Below are 18,226 nucleotides of genomic sequence, written 5' to 3' on the forward strand. Positions count from 1 at the left end.
TTCTGTGAAAGCAGAGGTTCATTCAAAGAATGTTATGGATATTATAGTGTGAATTTAATGATACAATTCTGAATTTTGGGGGAAGAGGAAGGTCCTCGTTGGAATTTTCAGATACAAATACTTTGAACCAAGACAGTCCTCTAATCAGCATCATGTTAAGCAAAATAAATAAATAAATAAAAGTAATTTTTCTCCCAGTGAGTGTGACTGAGCTGCAGTGCATACTGTTAAAACTCTGCTCCAGGGACTAGAGAGATGGCTCGGCGTTTCCAACCAGCTGCCTCTGGTGCAGAAGCTGGGATTGTCTACCAGCACCAACAAGGCTGCTTATCATCATCTGGAGCTCCAGTTCCAGGAGATCTGACGCCCTCTTCTGGCCTCCCCTGCGAACTTTATGCATACCGTGCACAGACATACACGCAGGCAAAACACACACACACATAAAATAGTAAATAAATAAATCTTTAAAAATAAAATTCTGTTCCAAAGAGGAAGTTAAAAGCCTTGTGGGCTTGCTCGAGCCACTTGCTTAGAGGAAAGTTATTTGTGGACTAAGTAGTATTTTCCCTGTAATTACTGTGTGGGCCAAAGAGTTACTTAGTGACAACTACTTACCATGGTGCAAGGTCCAGGTTTAAATTTTCAAATGTCAAGAGAAATCCATAGAAAGCAGAGACTATAGGGAAGGTCCTTCTTCCTCATGGCACTTCGGCCCAAGACAGTTATACAGATGAGTGGGCTCGGTGCACAGGATGCTCCAGGGCTACCAAGGACAAAACTCAGGGATTCACCCTCTTTTCATCCCTGGCTCTCTTCCTGCTGCTGTCTGTCATCAGCCTTTCCAGGCAGTGGCTCAGGGCTACAAACAATCACCCCATAGACTGTGAGACGAAATTACATCAAGCTGGACAAAGAATCAGGAAGAGAAAACCGGAAAAATAAAGAGCATAACTCCTCCTGCAGGCAGTGGGAACACTGGGGTTCTCTTATCCATATCATTGTTCCTCGGGGCTCTCCTGGTATTTCCACACACTAGTGTACAGGTGGCAGCTGGAACCTTCTAAACCAATCCCAATGCTATGGCACTCTACGCTATTGTTGCATCCAAGTCTCTACCACTCACGTCCATTTCCTCTCAGCTATCCCCAAGACAAATGCTCCAGCTCGAGCTCAGACTCCAAATGCTTAAAACTTTTGGCACTTGTCTTCATCTAGGGAGAACACAGCAGCTTTGAGGCTATTATGCTATAACCACTATTTGTATAAGCCAAGACTTACTTGTGACTCTTTATTCTCTTTATAGATTGGCTAAGACCAGAACCCTCTCCTTTTTTTCCTCCTTTTTTCCACCTTTCTTTTTAACTTGTCATCCAAATGAATGAAATCGCTCTCCAGGTAGTTCCCCTGCCAGTGCCCAACCACCCAGTGCAGTCCATTCTCCACGCCAACACCAAAAGTACCTTTCAAAGTGTCCCAGAAGGATGAGCCTAGAAAGGGGCACATGGCACATAGGGCCTGATGTCAGTATAAAGGTCACTCTGCTACAACACAGTCTTATCAAGAGTGGCGCAGTGTGTAGACCAGGCAGATAGACAGCTCTGCTCTGACCTGATGGTCAGGGACACCGGGAGAAACCGTGGAGTGTCTGCGTTTGTTTTATCCCACATGAAAGGTGACAAGTAAATCTATTATATTTCATAAACACTAGCCAGACATGCAGACCAAGGCTCCTTGATCAGAGACAAAGGACACTGTCGCTCACTGCTGCTGCACTCAGGTCCCATTTGAGTCACTCTGTCTCAGAGTCACATAGCTACCACGCTCCGCTTTGCTCGTCGGTGTCATGCCTGAGGAGTAACAAACTCCCGGAACTAGGGCCATTAAGACGGGTGGCAAGCAGATCATCTACCCCTAGAGGCAGAGATTATTTTATCAGACCAGAGAATGGAGACATTATCTTCCAACACTTACCACTTCTTTTTTGTTGTTCTTGTTTGTCTGTTTAGTGTTCTTAAATGTTCTGTGGAAGAAAGGGACAGGGATTTTCCTGACAGACCTATGGAAAATCGTCTTCCAGCAAATACATTTGGAATTCTAACCAGCCCCTGAGTTGTAGAACTACGTTTCTCTGTGGAATTAGGAAGGGCTTCCTCACTCACTCAGGTATTTCATAGCACCAAGTCAAATTATGTGCACTAAACTATTTAATAAGTAAGACAATATTGTAAAATATAGTTATTTCTTGTGCCTCTAGAAATTATTTATTGTAGAAACAAAAAAATATATAAGTTTAAAATATCAAAGTAGAAAAAAGTAAACATCCTTTAATAAAATATTCATTAACCACTTCATGAAAGCTTAGACTTTGGAGAGTCAGGATGAAGAATCCAAAACATTGTTTGACCTCAAGAATTTCATAGCCTATCAAGTCAATACCAAAAAATAAAAATAAAATAAAATAAACCTACTTGAATAATAATCAAAAGAGGTAAACAAACATTTCTCAAAAAATAGATAAGTAGCCAATGGGTATATGAAGTTTAACTCAGTATCATTATCGTGGAAATAAAAATCAAAACCAAAATGAGATGCCATGTTGCCTCATTTAGAATGGCTATTATCAAAAAGACAAAAATAACACACTGGCAATGGTATGGAGAAGGAGGAATGCCCACAAAGTGTTGGCAAGAATGCAGATTGTCACCGTCATTGCACAAAACCGTATTGAGGTTCCTCAAAAGAATTAAAAGCAGAGCTGTCAGATGATCCAGCAGACCCACTGCCGTTTATACAGCCAAATGAGACAAAATCATATTGAAGAGACATCAGCCCTCCAGTGCTGACTGCAGCACAACTGGCAATAGCCAAGACAGAGAATCGGCCGAAGCACCTATCAGTAAACCAATGAGTCTTCAATGTGGTAGAAACACGCAATGGAATTCATTCTTTAAAAAATGGTATGGCCTTGGAGAATATTACACTATGTGAAATAAGTGATGTGCTGAAACACCACTGCATGGTCTCATGCAAAAGAGTGCTCAGAAAACGCTGGCCTCACGGGATGAAGAAGAAAGGGGTGGTTACCAAGGGCTAGGAAGGATGGGAGGAGTGAGATGGGACAAGAGTGGTTGGCAGCGAAATGTTCCAGAAAAATAAGAAGCTTTAGTGCTTGGTTTCAGAGTACAGTGAGTTCTCTAAGCATTAAGCTCTATATATTTCAAAATAACTAGAAAAGGAGGTTTTAAACAGTCTTGGTATAAATTATAAGTGCTTAAGAAGAATACATAATTATGTTGATTTGATGATTGTATAATGTATGCACATATCAAAATATCTAATATTCCCTTATAGATCTTTATGAATATGTGCCAGTTGAAAGAATAATAAAAAGTCTGCTTTCAAAAATTACCCAGTCTTAATAAGTAAGGAAGAGGAAGATTGAGGAGAAGTATATCTACAAGGATTTGTGGGACAATACCAGAATATTTAACTGTTTGCCATCAGGGTTTCAGTAGAAAAAAGGAAAACAATTGGGATATATATATAAAACTACTTTACAAAATTGGTAGGAACCAGAAAAGAGTAAGTTCTGTTGTTCTGTTGCATGGAAAAGTTTCCACCATTAATTTTTTATTGATTTTTTATTGAGCTTTACATTTTTCTCTGATCTCCTCCCTGCCTCTCCCTTCCCCTTCAACCTCCCCCAAGGTCCCCATGCTCCCAATTTACTCAGGAGATCTTGTCTTTTTCTATTTCCCATGTAGATTAGATCTATGTATGTCTCTCTTAGGGTCCTCATTGTTGTCTAAGTTCTCTGGGATTGTGATTTGTGGGCTGGTTTTCTTTGCTTTATGTTTAAAAACATACCATTATTTTTTTAAAGGTTTTCTTTATTTAATTACTATGTATACAGTGTTCTGGCTGTATGCATACTCACACAGGCCAAAAGAGGGCACCAGATCTCATTACAAATGGTTGTAAGCCACGTATGGTTGCTGGGAATTGAACTCAGGACTTCTGGAAGAGCAGCCAGTGCTCTTAACCTCTGAGCCATCTCTCCAGCCCCTATCATTAGTTTTTAAATGTGTGCTTCAGGATAACTACCGGAAAGCATGTTTCCCATCCTTACCACAGAGGAATTATAAAAATTGCATTTGATGGGTCCTCTCTAGTTGGATTTGGTCATCACATATTGTACATGGGACTGAACAACACACCGTGACTCCCATAAACATGTGCAGGATGATACCTCAGCTAAAAATATAAACATCTTATGAAATCATTTTAACATTACAAGGAGTCAAAATGGACAGTGGCCAAGATATGTTCCAATAAGAGCATAGGAGCATGGGCACATAAGATTATCAGTAGCTCATAAATGTAGTGACATCTAAGCGGTCATTACATCCAGTCATCTCTTTTGCCAGTGAGAAAACTGATGACAAAGATGTTTGGTAACTTTTTTAAGAGCTGACAATTAGCAGGTGCAAGGTCAGACCTTCAGTTTGGAAAAGGGCCTTGATAGAAAGTCTTATTCCTGGACAGAAACGGAGAAGAAAATCTCCTTTGACACAGTTCATCTCTCCTCTGCAGTCTTGCTTTGTTTGCTATTTTACAATAAATTTATTCTGGGTCTAGCTGCTTACCTCTTGAAGGTTGATTAGCTCTTTCCTTTGTATAAAAACATTACCGCGACAGTTTTCTCCGACCCCTGGCTTCTCCCTGTGTCTCCCTCCATCTGGCCTTCTACTCCGCATCTCTTCTGGGTCACACCCTTCACCAGGCCACTTTGCCACACCCACTCGCCAGTTAGTAAACTTGCCTTTTACCCTCAGCTTGCTCCAGTCACTTCATCTGTCTGGAGAACCTGATCCAGATTTCAGAAAATGCAAAGTGAGATATTAGCCACAAGTCTTGCTGTCTGCTTAAACACTGTATGAAATCAGCTCTCAGGAAAAGGTCACAGGCTTGGGAAAACACTGCTCACTCAGTCTTCTGGGAAGTATAGTAGATGCTCTGAGATAAAATTCGCCTATGTGCAGGAAGCTTTATTAGTTTCAGTTATGGATTTTCAAAATCATTCTAAAATTCTCACTAATAACTTATTAGAATTGAGTCAGGAAAAAAGAACAGATGTATGTTTTCCAGCAAGTTCCACAGTAGCACCAGTTTCAGAACATTTGATTTAACTATGTAAGTTTGAATATTTTTAGACAATACAGGGAGAGGGAAAGGTCCGTTCAATTTATAGTCTGTCATCATAACCATTCAAGTCCACAAAACACACTTTATACTGCAAACCATGAAGATATTATAGCATATAGTTGTAAAGGATGCCTTTAAACAAAATTCAAAAATATTTTGATTTAAATTTTATTATATATGTAATTGACCTTTTAGATTTTATTGAATGTACTACTTTTCTTAATAATCAACTATATATAGGCAGTTTTAATTTTTTAATTTTTCTATAGCAGCAGGCATTTAAAAGCTTTATTTAACATAGAATAGCTAACACAAAATCAATAAATATCTAAACGCATATTGTCTGTACTAAATAGATTCAAAATTATAACAACAAAAGCAATGACAGTCAGTAAAATTAGCAAACTTTAAAAAAATACTATCTGATCATGAAAATAATAATTATGTAAATAAGGATAAATGGGTTTAAATTCCCTAATGAATGATGAGTCAAATTAGCGGCAAGATCAATCAAAATATATTCCATATATGACTAACAACACTAAATTTGGCATTGACAAATATTGAAATTTTTAATTTATGTAAGAACGTGATCATAGCATATGTCATCTCTAAAGCTACAGGCTACATTAAATTATATAAAGAATGTAACCAGGGGTTGGTGTGCTTATTTTTATTTTTTGCTATTACCTTTTATATACAAATAAATATTTTCCTTTCATTTACAGGCACATTTTTGATATCGTCTTTATTAATTCCTTGAGAATTATATGCACTGTATTTTAAGCCTATTAAGCACCCCCACTTCTTCATTCCCACACTCTCTACACTCCCTGCCTTTTCCATCCAACTTTGAGATTTAGAAATAAACCTTTTTAAAGCCAACTTAAATATGGGAAGCATACACATTCACTCACATGCACACACCCATTCACACACTCACATACACACACATGCACACACTTAGAATAAATGATGGTTATTCCCCAAGTACTCCCTTACACATTAAGGAGGTGTTCCAGAGTTACACCCTAATCAATATGTAGTTAACAGTCACCTTCCCATTGAGTTTATTATCTATTATGTATTAAACGACATGATAAACCCTAAATCAGAGAAATAAGATGCAGACATTCAGGACTGGAGAGATGGATCAGATGTTTAAGAGTAGTGGGTTCAATTCTGCAGGACACAGCAGAAAGTGACTGAACTGTCTTTGGAATTTTCCTGCTTCATGGAAATGTCTGCTGAAAACTATGGGCCTGTAGGCTGAAGACAGATGCCCCAACAGTACAAAAGAACCTTGGGTGACTGTCCAGGCAGTGAGATGTCTCTGTCATTTCTAGAGTTTTGGATCTCTTGTTTGCTTAGGTAATATTATATCCTTCTGGGGTCTTTGATGGAGTTGAAGAATGGTTAGTTATAGTTATAGTTTTCCTTAGTTATGATAAAATAGATATAAATATTATAACTGTAATTCTTGCTTGATAACTGTTTTGCTATATGTAATCTTACTATGTTAAAGTGAAAGCCTTTCTTTTTTGTTTAAACAGAAAAAGGGGAAATGATGGAGGAAGGTCATTGGCTAATAAAGAAACTGCCTTGGCCCATTTGATTGGCCAGCCTTTAGGTGGGTGGAGTAAACAAAACAGAATTCTGGGAGAAAGAAGCCGAGTGAGGAGTCGCCATGATTCTCCCACTCCAGACAGACGCAGGTTAAGATCCTCCCTGGTAAGCCAGCTCGTGGTACTACACAGAATATTAGAAATGGGTTAGATCAATATGTAAGAGCTAGCCAATAAGAGGCCGGAACTAATGGGCCAGGCAGTGTTTAAAAGAAAAAAAAAAAAAAAAAAAAAAAGAGTAGTGGGTTCAATTCCCAGCACCCACATGGCCTCATGGTAGCTCATGGCCGCCTAGAACTCCAGTTTGGGATGATCCAGCACCCTCACATAGTACATGTAGGCAAAACACCAACGTACATAAAATTTAAAAAGATAAATTATGTATACATATAGACATGCTTGCTCCAGACTTGGTAAAGTGAACCCACACGCTGCTCAGCTGTAAGCAGAACCTTCTAGAAGCTTACAGGCACATAGACGGAGGAAAGGCATGAGAGTTAACATATGAATGCTGAAAACTATATTAATCATAGCACACAGCAAATTGTTCCATGCGCTTGGACTGTCAGGTCTGAGTCTGGTATCATTATATAATTGGTCTATTGCCATATAGAAACATAATTTCCAGAGTTCTGATAAAAATGGATGACAAAGGCTTTACCTAGTGCACCAAGCACGTGACATGAGAACTAGATCAGCCAGCAAGAGAGTCACACATGTGAGCTAGGGCACCTTCCGATATTGGCATATCTGGCTTAGGAAACGAAACACTACTATCACACACAGACAAGAACTTCAAAATCACTAAACCACACTTTAATTCTAAAGAAATCACGTTAGAAACGTTATTTCAAGCAGCAAAGCAGAGTCACTTGCTGGACAGGAGGAGGATACTTAACGTTTCTTTCTGGTTTTGAGACCCTGCAGCCCAGGCTGTCCTCGTATCAGACTAGCCTCATACTCCCAGTAATCCTTCTGCCTCGGTCACTCTTCAGCAATGGTATTACAGATGTGAGGCACCATATTCAATCAGAGCACTGTTTACAAAGAGAATAGTCACTTTCAGAGAGCAGTCAAGAAAGCATACAAGAAAATAAGCCTCCAAGTCTCCCTGCACACTACCACTCGGACAGAACGGAACCCCGACACTGTGGCCAAATCTTGACATCTAAGCTTTAAATGTTGGCAGTTATTCTTGAAATTCCCAAAAATGATCTAAAGAGCTAAAATTACTCCTGTGTGGTAGAATATATATATACATATATATATATAGTAATGGCTTGATTATGAAATGGATAAATTCATTTTTTAAAATTGTAAGAAGTCATTAATGTATCAAGAACAAACAATTTCTGGTTTGCATTTTAGAGGCATAGTCTGTTTTCTGAAGAGAAGACTAGAGAGCAACAGAACACTTATTAAGTTGGCAGGTCAGAGCCTCTGAGCAAGAGCTGAGTCACTGGCAGGTTCAGCTCACAACTGGGAGCAAGCTGTCAAAGAGGCAAGAGCTGCCTTCCTCCTTTCTCAATGCCTGGAACTATAGTCAGTGGAAAGCACTGTCCAAAAGCTTACAACACAAACTAATCTCCACCAGCTAACAGTATTAACTTAGCCTGAGAACTTGGAAATATAGATTCTCAAGCCCTATTCAGAATTCATACTTTAAGGAAATTCCTCCATGAGATTTGTGTCTACACATAGAAGGTAAAGAGGCAATGGCCTAAGGAAGACGGCCATTCTTTTTTATCACAGAACTACACAGCCTATTCCAAGTGTTTGGCGTAAATTTAAACTTCTCTATACCCTGTACAACTCTAACCCCAACTCTAACCCTAAGAGGATGGAACAGGGATCTCACCAGAGATGACCACTCGGGCACAGTTTATAGTCAATTGAAAGTCATTACTCCAGCTGAATGGGACTACACTCAGGTATTCAAGTTCTAAATGTAGCACCAAGTGTCCAGAGTACAGGGTTTTTGGATGCAGAAACCACACCCTGGCATCTAGCTCAGCTCTGGGGGAAGTGATGGGCAGGTGGGGAGCTGGAAGGGGTAGTGTCACATAAGCAAGCAATTTGACAGAATCTAAGATAAGCAGTTAGCTGGGGTGCAGAGGAGGAGCAGTCAGCTGCAGTGGGGTGGTTTTGAGCAAGCAAGCAATTTAACAGAAGCTAAGATAAGCAGTTAGCTGGAAGGGGTGCTGCCCAAGCCAGCATTTCAACACAAGCTAGTCAGCCGATGCATCTTGACCTTGGGTTCCTAGAATAGAGTTGGGTAATTTTCCACAGCCTTCTCCATAAAGGAGCTCAAATTTAAGTGCAACCTAAAATAGCCTCAGCAAGAATACAGGAGACTTCTGCACCGTCTTACCCTTCACCCCGGCACCAAATTCAGAGTGAATTCAACATCAAACATAGTCATCTGAATGAATTAATCTAAAGACTTGGACCAAATTGAGTCACTCATCTTTCTCATTCTGCTCCTCCCGCTGGATGTTTTACTGTCAGCCAGTCTATGAGTAGAGCTGGGAGATTGTAACTGGAGATGACAGAGGAGCTGGCACACACCTCCCTAATTCATTGTCTCTACATACCCCTCTGTTGACAACGGCATACCCATAGTCCTTCATGTTTGGTTGATAGTGTCACCTCACCCCCTGGCATCCATGTAGCCAAAGGATCTGGAATGTTTGGATTAAGGCTTCATGTGAACCCCTGGCACCCCTATACCCAAAGAGTCTGGAATGTTTGGGTTAAGGCTTCACCTCAGCCCCTGGCTACCATGTAGCCAAAAAAGTTTGGAATGGGTGAGAAGTTCCATCCCAAGTCCCCTCCCCTGGGAGTTGCCTCAGTCCAGAATCCACCTCTGAGAAAGTCCACCAAACGATGACCCCTTCCCCAGAGAGGCTCAAGACCACGCTCACAGGGTATTTAAACTGCCCCCCAGAAAACAAACACGTGGTTTCCCGGTCTTCTTCCCCATCTCCTCTCTGAGGGCCTGAAAGGTCATTGGGGAGAGCTAGTATCCATTAAACCTGGGCTTTTTCTAATTCGGTTTGATTTGATCTGATTTGGATTATCATGTCAGCAGAGAGACTTATTGGGCCATAAAAACTTTTCACTTCACATGCATATAGCCTAGAAATTTACCGCTAGACTAATAAATTACTACAAATTTGAATTCGTTGTCATCATTTATAATTCTGGAAGCTTCACATTTAAAAGTCTGCATATCCAAATTCCATTCTATAAGTCAAAGAATCCATTCCATCATAGCAACATATTCATGTCGAGTCTCAGCTGTCTCAATCAGATATTAGCCAGGCTCTCCCCTACTCTCTACATTCTCCCCAACAGCATGAACAACACTGTCAGTGGTCGCCTGTCATCTTCTCCTTGGTATTATTCATTCATTTGTATTCCCAGCCTGACTCCTATGGGCACTTGAATTTGCACCCCCTCGGAAAAGGTCTAGGCCGTGCCATGTCTCTGATCTACAGTCACTCTGCGTGTGTAATGCAGGAAAGGGAACGACTACCGACCATCAGAGTCACTCCTTCTGCTGATGGACTTTGTGAGCTGCAATCAGTTTACAGTTCTACCTACTTCATTTTACACAGCCAGGATGCTGTCTTCCTTCACAATCCACCCTGACTCAAATATTCAATTATTGTAATTAGTTCTTTTAAGATCTGTTCTTCACAATTAAAAATAAGAATGACCCACAAAAGCAGGTACAGAACAGTTCATTGTTTAGCCATTCCTTTGGAGCTATCTCAGAAATCTAGGTGATTTACCAAAATGGAAAGTTCCTTGAGGACAATTGGTTTCCCTTTTCGTTTTGTTTAGTTTTGGTTTGGTTTTGTTTGGTTTGGTTTATTGACACATTTATTTAGTGTTTGCTATTCATATAATCAATAGCCTCCAAGAAGGAAATATGTCCCCCCTTTCTTCCCCCATCTCTCTCCTTTTCTCTCCCTTTCTCTCTCCTCCCTCACCTCTAAGAAGGTATCTGTCTTCTCCAGGCACATCTGCTTTTGAAATCCCAGCTACCAGACCTATGAAAAATAAATGTTTGCGCATAAGCCCCCTGGACTATGGTGTTTTTATTACAGCAAATTGACTAGCAATATTAAATAAATACTGATTGAATAAATAATCCTTCCTAAGGGTTATTAAATTTTTTAATTTACAGATTTTGAATGAATGTATCACATCATCATATGATATGTGATGGTTTGTCTGCCAACCTAATTTCTACTTGGGTTGATCAAACCATTTTGCATTAGTGACAATGAAAACAGGCAGTGGAAGACGATGGAACCATTACAGACTGAGACCTAGGGCCTGTCACCGCTGATTTGACAAGAATAGAGCACCATGAGGACCCACAAACTGTGTTCTAAGATTTCATCCAGTTCAGTGTTGCGACCTCGCCATAGCCCTCAGCATCAAGAGCGTGAATTATCGTGCAAACTGCACTGAAGAGATGCGTGACTGCGGAACTGTGGCCACAGAATAAAGTCACACTCTTACGGTCTCACAATTACCCCACACAAGCTTTATAATAGCAATTTTCGTCTGTCATCTGTTAACCAAATCAGCAAGCTAATGGGTGTGAGGGGCAACTGTGCCTGTTTGTATGTGTCTGTGTGTGTATTTATGTATGCATGCACATATGTCTGTATGTGTGTGTATGTATGTACGTATGTATGTATGCATGCACATATGTCTGTATGTGTGTATGTATGTATGTATGCATGCACATATGTCTGTATGTGTGTATGTATGTATGTATGCATGCACATATGTCTGTATGTGTGTGTGTGTGTATGTGTGTGTGTGTATGTATGTGTGTTATCTTCCTCCAGTGTTTTGAATTGACCGTTTCTGAACTCTCACCTAACAGGAGCAGTCACGCTCATTCTATCAGTGCATAACACCCATTGTTTCAGTAAAATTTGTTTAAGAGTTGTTCTCTCAAGAAAAATATTCTAGAAAAAGTCTATTGTCACACAGCTTTGTTAGATTCTAATGCACACATACACACACACAAAAAAAAAAAAAACTTTTTTGGTTGTGTGTCCAGTCCACAGAGACAACAACTATAAAGGACACCTTGCTTTTCTTAGTAGAAAAGTATGATCTTTTTCATAATAGAACAAGCATACTGTGCATATTATGAAGCAGGGGTGTCAGAAGAGAGTGTACATAGTTACTTCTTGAATATTTAAGTACAATTTTCATTTACTTTCAACAAAAAGGCATTTTAAAAATATATTTTTTAAAAAAACTAAGATTCAAATGAAAGAATACCAGGGCAGCATTTGCACATACAGAGATAATTTTAAATTATAGAGGTTTTGGTTTACTCTAGAAAGAATCTGTCTCCTCCTAGCCCAGGCTATCCCAACTTGAAACGAGTTCCGGACCACAAATAAACTGTCCCAAAATCTTCTTTCTAGTATCCACTGTGACTATGTTCACGTATTTGTTGATGAAGAGATGCCTGATTCGCCAAAGAAAGTCGAGTGCTGCTCTGAACTAGCAAGCACAGCAACAGGAGGGCATAGGCAATTAACACAGCAAATTGGAAGGTTTAGAATCTTCCCATGACCTTTAAGGAGCAACAAAGTTGCCCGTTCACATACATGCAATTATACACTGACTAGTTTGTAGGGAGTAATGGATAAATATGCAAATATTTAGTAAAACAAGCCTTGTCACCCAAAGCCACCTGTAACTCTCTAGGTTTTGTGTGCACGGTTTGTTCTGCAAAGCCCACGATTAAGAGCAAAGGCGATGCATTTGGCTGGTTGTCTCCACTTTGTCAAGTACTGAGTCTGCCATCGCAGTAATTGCTGGAATGCAACATTATTGCATTATTGAATCTCACAGTAAGGAGTTTCCAAAATCTACCGCATAGAAAAAGCAATACAAATATAAGTTTAATTGAATGACCAGATGTACTATTGCTAGAGGAAAGGGAAATATACCTTTGCTAACTGGCCATTCAGGGAAAATCATAAAGCAATTACAGCTCCTAAGGAATAATTTGGGAAACTGAAGGAAGATTAACCAGGCTTCATCTAATATGGGCAAGTATACTCTGATTCCTTAGCTATATCCCAGGCCTCACCTGGGTCATTGTGAGCACATTAGAAGTCTCTCCTTACAGCCTATGTGTTCACTAGCCATCTGATTTGCAAGCAAACTAAGTTTTGTATTTTCTGATGGCAATGCCAATCACTTGCCAAACTGATACCAAATTAGTGAATAGTGGATCTATTATTACAGTCCTTGGTGAGAGCCAAGAAACATGTGTGATACACACATTGAAAGCAGATGGGCGTTAGAAATCTAACACAAGTCACAATAGTATGCTTTGCTGTGACTAGCAAGGTTTGCACTGGAACTGTGGAGAAACATGCTTAATAAAGTAATATGTAGATAGATCCTGTGCTTTAAAATGTGTGCGAATTCTCATCGCTACTGTCAACACTTCCCAAGATGCCCCTACAGACAGGGGAAAAAAGATTTTTATATTTTGTGTTTGTAACTTAGTAGTCGATAAAAGTATCTTAGAATAAAAATATATATGCTGCATATAACAATGGATCAAACTGTAAAACTCAATTATAAGTTATTTTGTTAAGCTATGGATGCAGTTTGCTTTAGGTCATTATCTAAATTAGCAGAACCTGGATATATACAAATAAAGACCTTTAATAAAGTTTTTCTTGTCTTTTTTAACACAAAATCAATGTGTTAAATGGATACCATTAAAAACATTTGCATATGTATGGATATAAAGATTATATAGAAACACAACGCACAAGAAATATATCTGAATTCTACTTCCTTCATACTCTAGAAAGCATAGGTATTTTTCTTCAAATTTCTATAAGAAAAAGAAACAGAGGACAAAATGAGTAGTTTTACTTCATGGTAAGAACTCTGAAACACTGTGCTGAATGCAGAGAGTCAGACCTGCAGCAAACTAAGTAACATGCCCGTGTCCCATGGCAACTGCAGAACCGAAGCGAACTTCTAGGTCTGCCCGCTAGTCACACCTGTCCGTAAACCGCTCCAGGCCGCGCTCCAAACTTAAAATACCCGCTCCTTTCTTTATCAATGGAATGTCTAAATAGCTCGATGTGCTCCCGCTAAAGCTCCAAAGAATTCCCCCAACAAAACGGTAAATTCTCCTCTTCCAAGGCATCACAACATGAGTGACTGAAAAGGAAGGCACATCCCGTGAAACACAGTGCGAGCAAGGGGCCCAGAAATGCTGTTGCTTCAGCCAGCTTGGCCTTCATGTCTAGCAGCAGCTGGTATTAATGAATTTCTTCTCTTTGTTTTGATGGGGTCCTGCTAGTAACAGATTGATGAATTGCATTTGTAAATATCAGGCATAGATCAAAGCAGGCTATGTTAGACGCTTATTTTTACCTCGATTTATAGGTTCTCGCCAAGAAAACAAGACCGCATTATATGGTAAAGTTCCTCATTTTTGCTTGAATTTTCAATGAACAAAACAGCTGCCAAATAATGCTACTTAGTGAGGCATCTCTAATAAAATACTGCAGAATTGAAAGTCGGGCCACTGAGCTGTTTCCATTCTGAATGTTATAGCTTTTCAAATATGATAGACGCAGCCAATGGCACTTCGGAGAGTTCCTCGTTTGGGACATGTATTACAAATCTTGTTAGTAAATGTCCATCAGCTTGCAATTACACCTCAGCTTGAACAGGATCCAAAAGTACTATTTTTTGAGGGCCGTGATATGAAACGCTGGAGAGGCAATGACTACCCTTCCTGTTCAGGGTAATGCATAAGAGCCAGTTGGTGCTAAGTCAACCTTAAACTATACTTTGGACATTTCCATATGAAAATGCCATTTAAGATGGCTATCAAAACACTGTGTTATAAATATTTAATCCAGGACTACCAAGTTTTTCTGATAAGGCAAAATAAATTCTCTAAAATGTTATACCACCCAAAGTTTTATCACTTTATAAATTTTTAAAAGGGAAAAGTGGCTAAGTCTAAAATTAGACCTTTCTTTACAGCCATGACATCACATTTTGTAACTTGGTGGTTGGTAAATACTATAATGCAGATAATGCAGCGTCTGAGCAGACTGTATCCATTTTGAGTCAGGTTCACAGGCATCTTTTCTCTCCACTTTCTCACCGTTACAATAGCTAACATTCTTCCAATTCAAAATTACACCCACACGCACACACCCAGACCCCTCACCTTCCCCTCTCCTGTAACCCGTAACATTGTATAGGAATTTGCTTTGACACAAAGGTTTCCTGACTCTTTAAGAAGCATAAAAGGAAGAGCATTGTATGTAAATGTGACGCTGAGCATGCTCAACCAGCGTTTTTAAAGGCAAGAAAATAACCACTACTTTCATCAGTGTTTTAGACTTTCAGGGGATTTTTTAATGCCATTTTGAATTAGCAACACTAAAACTATGTTTGCCTCTTACAAGACTCCCTGTGCCTAAGTCCTCAGTTTACAATGACAGTGTTCTCTAAACCTTATCATATAAATAGTACAAGCGAACTGTTTGCACTGGATTGGGGAAATTAGAATAAGCTTCCGTGTGGTTATTGGTGGCCTGTAAGTGGTTACTGATGGCTTTTAAGATAAAGACTTTAAAAGGGTTAAAACAATTGACTGGAGAGATACCGAACAGCATGAAGAAGAAAAGGAATCAAATGTTTCTGATCTGTTATTGGAAATGTATGAGGTTCGGTGCTGATTTTAAAATTGTAAAGTACTTACCAGTTAGGGAACACATGTGCAAACATGGAAAGGGAAAATACAATATCCCTCACGCTCTGATTCTTTCTCCGTCAAATGTGTGTTTAATCTTCTTTGCCAGTAATCTCCTTTATTACTTCACATGGAAACCTTAAATTAATTACTCAATTGTCTTAAGTTACCTCGCCTAATAGAACAGTTTAAAGGTGCTAATTGATAACACTCTGAAGGGTGGTGTCTGCACCAATCTGGCTGGACAGACAGGAACCAGATAATTACCAGTCAGCTGACAGTCATTGAAATTTCACCCTGTCCAGAGAAGGACCCTCAGACACTGAGTTATTGGGGGGCGGGGAGGCTCTTCAGAGTGAGAAAAACTAGGTTTGGGATCTAGATGAGCTTTTGTTTCTTTTCAAACCCAGCAAGGACTTTGAAATTCAAGAGGAGGCTTCACACCCACAAAAGGAGGCTGTTTTATTCTCTCTCTTATTGGCACGAGAAAAACTCACCGAGCACACAGGGTGGGAGTAGCTGGTCACTGTAGTAACTACACATTCAATTCCAAAGGCTTGGGAAATGGTTTAACACTGGCCACGAAGTGGAATACTGAACGGGAAAGCATGGTCTCCCCAAGGGCTCTTAGAGCACCTTGGGTACCTCCTCCAGTAGAGACCGGATGGCTCAGCCAGCAGCTCCAGAAGAAATAGGGCAACGGACCTCAAACTTTGCCTTTACAAAAGCAGTTTCTGGAAATGTGCCTGCTAATAGCTAAGAGCCATCCATCGCCTGAAGACACCCCTTGGTAGACACCTAGCCTTTTAGAAGGAGGAGGGGGCAGCAAGGCAGGTGGGCAGAGAAACCTGCGCTACAGGCAAGATGTGGAAGACATCTGCCTAGAAAGAAATGAAAAGCCAGTAGTTCCTCACCACCGCCGCCACCGCCAGCTGTGCCTCCCCCCCCCCCCCAAAGCTGTTCATTGAAAGATCCTTTATGAAGGCTGTCTTGTAGTAGCCTTTACAAAAAGCTATTTCATTCGGTAATAACAAGTCTGTTGCCAGAGCGAAAGAAAACCTTTAAGCGGGTGAGGCTCCGGAACTTAGGAACGCGGTTCTTGATGGGCATAGTTAAAGGTGGAGGGATCAATACCCCCCACGGAAACGCCCACCCTCTGCAGACAGGCCTGAGAATGAACTAGTCAGAAGTGGACAGAAAGTAGGTATTGCAGACAGGCGACCTGCCGCGTTCCGTGGATCATCATCAGTCCTCACTGATTGCCGCCTTGATTGCGACCCCCCCCCCCCACCAACTCCTTATGAAAAGTCTCACATGCTCACCAGCCAGAACTGGCGAGGGAGTCAATTAAAACCCTCTTGGGTCCTCGCTTGGGTCTCTCGCCTTCTGAAATAAGAAAGGGGAGGACCCTGCTCCCCAAGCCTCCTGTCATGGCTCCGTCCCCCTCCGGTTGTCCCTCATCCCCGCCCCGTCCTCACTGTCTTCAGGGGCAGGGGAAGCAGACTGCGGGACCGCATCTACCCTCATCATAGTCTCCCGGGGCGAGCTCATTTCTGCCCCGGGCCCTCGAGGAAGCGGAGGGAAGCAAGGTGCCCACGCGGGCTGCGGGGGCGCTCGGTCCTCGCGTGGCCACTGGGGTCCCCAAAGCCCGAAGGTTCCCGAAGGCGCGGTTCGCACCTACCTGCAGCCGGGCGTCCCGGTGGCGGCAGCACCTAGCGATGGTCCTGTAGCTTCCGCGGGCCGACGCCAGCCTTACCGCTCACGCATCGCTTCGGAGATGCCGGTCCGCTGGCACCATCCAGGGGCATAGGGACCTGAAGTCCGCCGGTGTGTTCGAGCGAGTGTGACCCCGAGTGCGCGTGTGGGTGCTGTCTCCTCCGAAGGCTAAAGGGGGGCTCGGCAGTGTCTTCACATACAAGCTGGGGGGGGGGTCCCCTCCCCGAAGCAAGTGGGAGGTGCAGCGCACGAGGCCGGTCTCTGGTCTCTGGTCTTTATCCCACAGTGTCAAAGTAACCAAAAGGTTTGTTGACTGAGCGGGAGGAAGCCAAAGTGTCCGCAGCCCCCGGCGGCGCCCGCGGTCGCCCTGACTGTCCTCGGCGCTGCGCCCGGTGCGCTCCGCTCCCGCGACTGCCAGGAGGATCCAGGCGGGCTCCAGCAATCGCCGGTCTTATTCCATCTCCGATTTGTTTGCTTTTAGCCGCGAGCGAAGACTTTTCCTCTCGCCCCGCGTCGTCTCTCCCTTTCACACACGCGCGCGCTCACACGTCCCCCACCCCTCTCCCGCCCTCCCCCGGGTTCTCTGGGGAAAGGCAATTGGACGCGATGATTCACCTTCAACAGAGCAGCCTCCTCCGTGCGACTCCTCGAGTTCCCCGACTCGCTCAGGTCTGCGAGGCTCCGATGTGGACCGGTTCTGAGCAGGCTCGCCGGCTCTGCGCTCTGCCGCCGTCCCCCGGCGAGGCGTCCGCGCTTCCGCAGCTCGCACACAGGTCCCCGCTGGTGCCCTCTCCGACACCTGGACGCCGTCGACTCCGAGTCCACTTAGCAGCAACTCCTAACCAGCTGCAGACCCTCGACCCCGCCTTCAAGTGCAGCCGGCCAAGCT

The 18,226-nt window shown here is 42.0% G+C and overlaps 1 protein-coding gene across 2 annotated transcripts in view; it reads right to left on the reverse strand.

The window, feature by feature from the left end:
* The window catches only part of Tafa2 (TAFA chemokine like family member 2), a 448,413-nt gene extending 430,542 nt beyond the window's left edge, over positions 1-17,871 (reverse strand). Inside the window, exon 1 of one of the 2 annotated variants that reach the window (XM_057757809.1) lies at positions 17,303-17,871. The gene's annotated coding sequence lies outside the window, so the exon portion shown is untranslated. The remainder of the gene's footprint in view (positions 1-17,302) is intronic. The other variant, XM_057757808.1, reaches the window with a different exon arrangement.
* Between the last annotated feature and the right edge of the window lie 355 nt (positions 17,872-18,226).

Source organism: Chionomys nivalis, chromosome 25, assembly GCF_950005125.1.
Source record: "Chionomys nivalis chromosome 25, mChiNiv1.1, whole genome shotgun sequence".
Lineage (NCBI taxonomy): Eukaryota > Metazoa > Chordata > Mammalia > Rodentia > Cricetidae > Chionomys > Chionomys nivalis.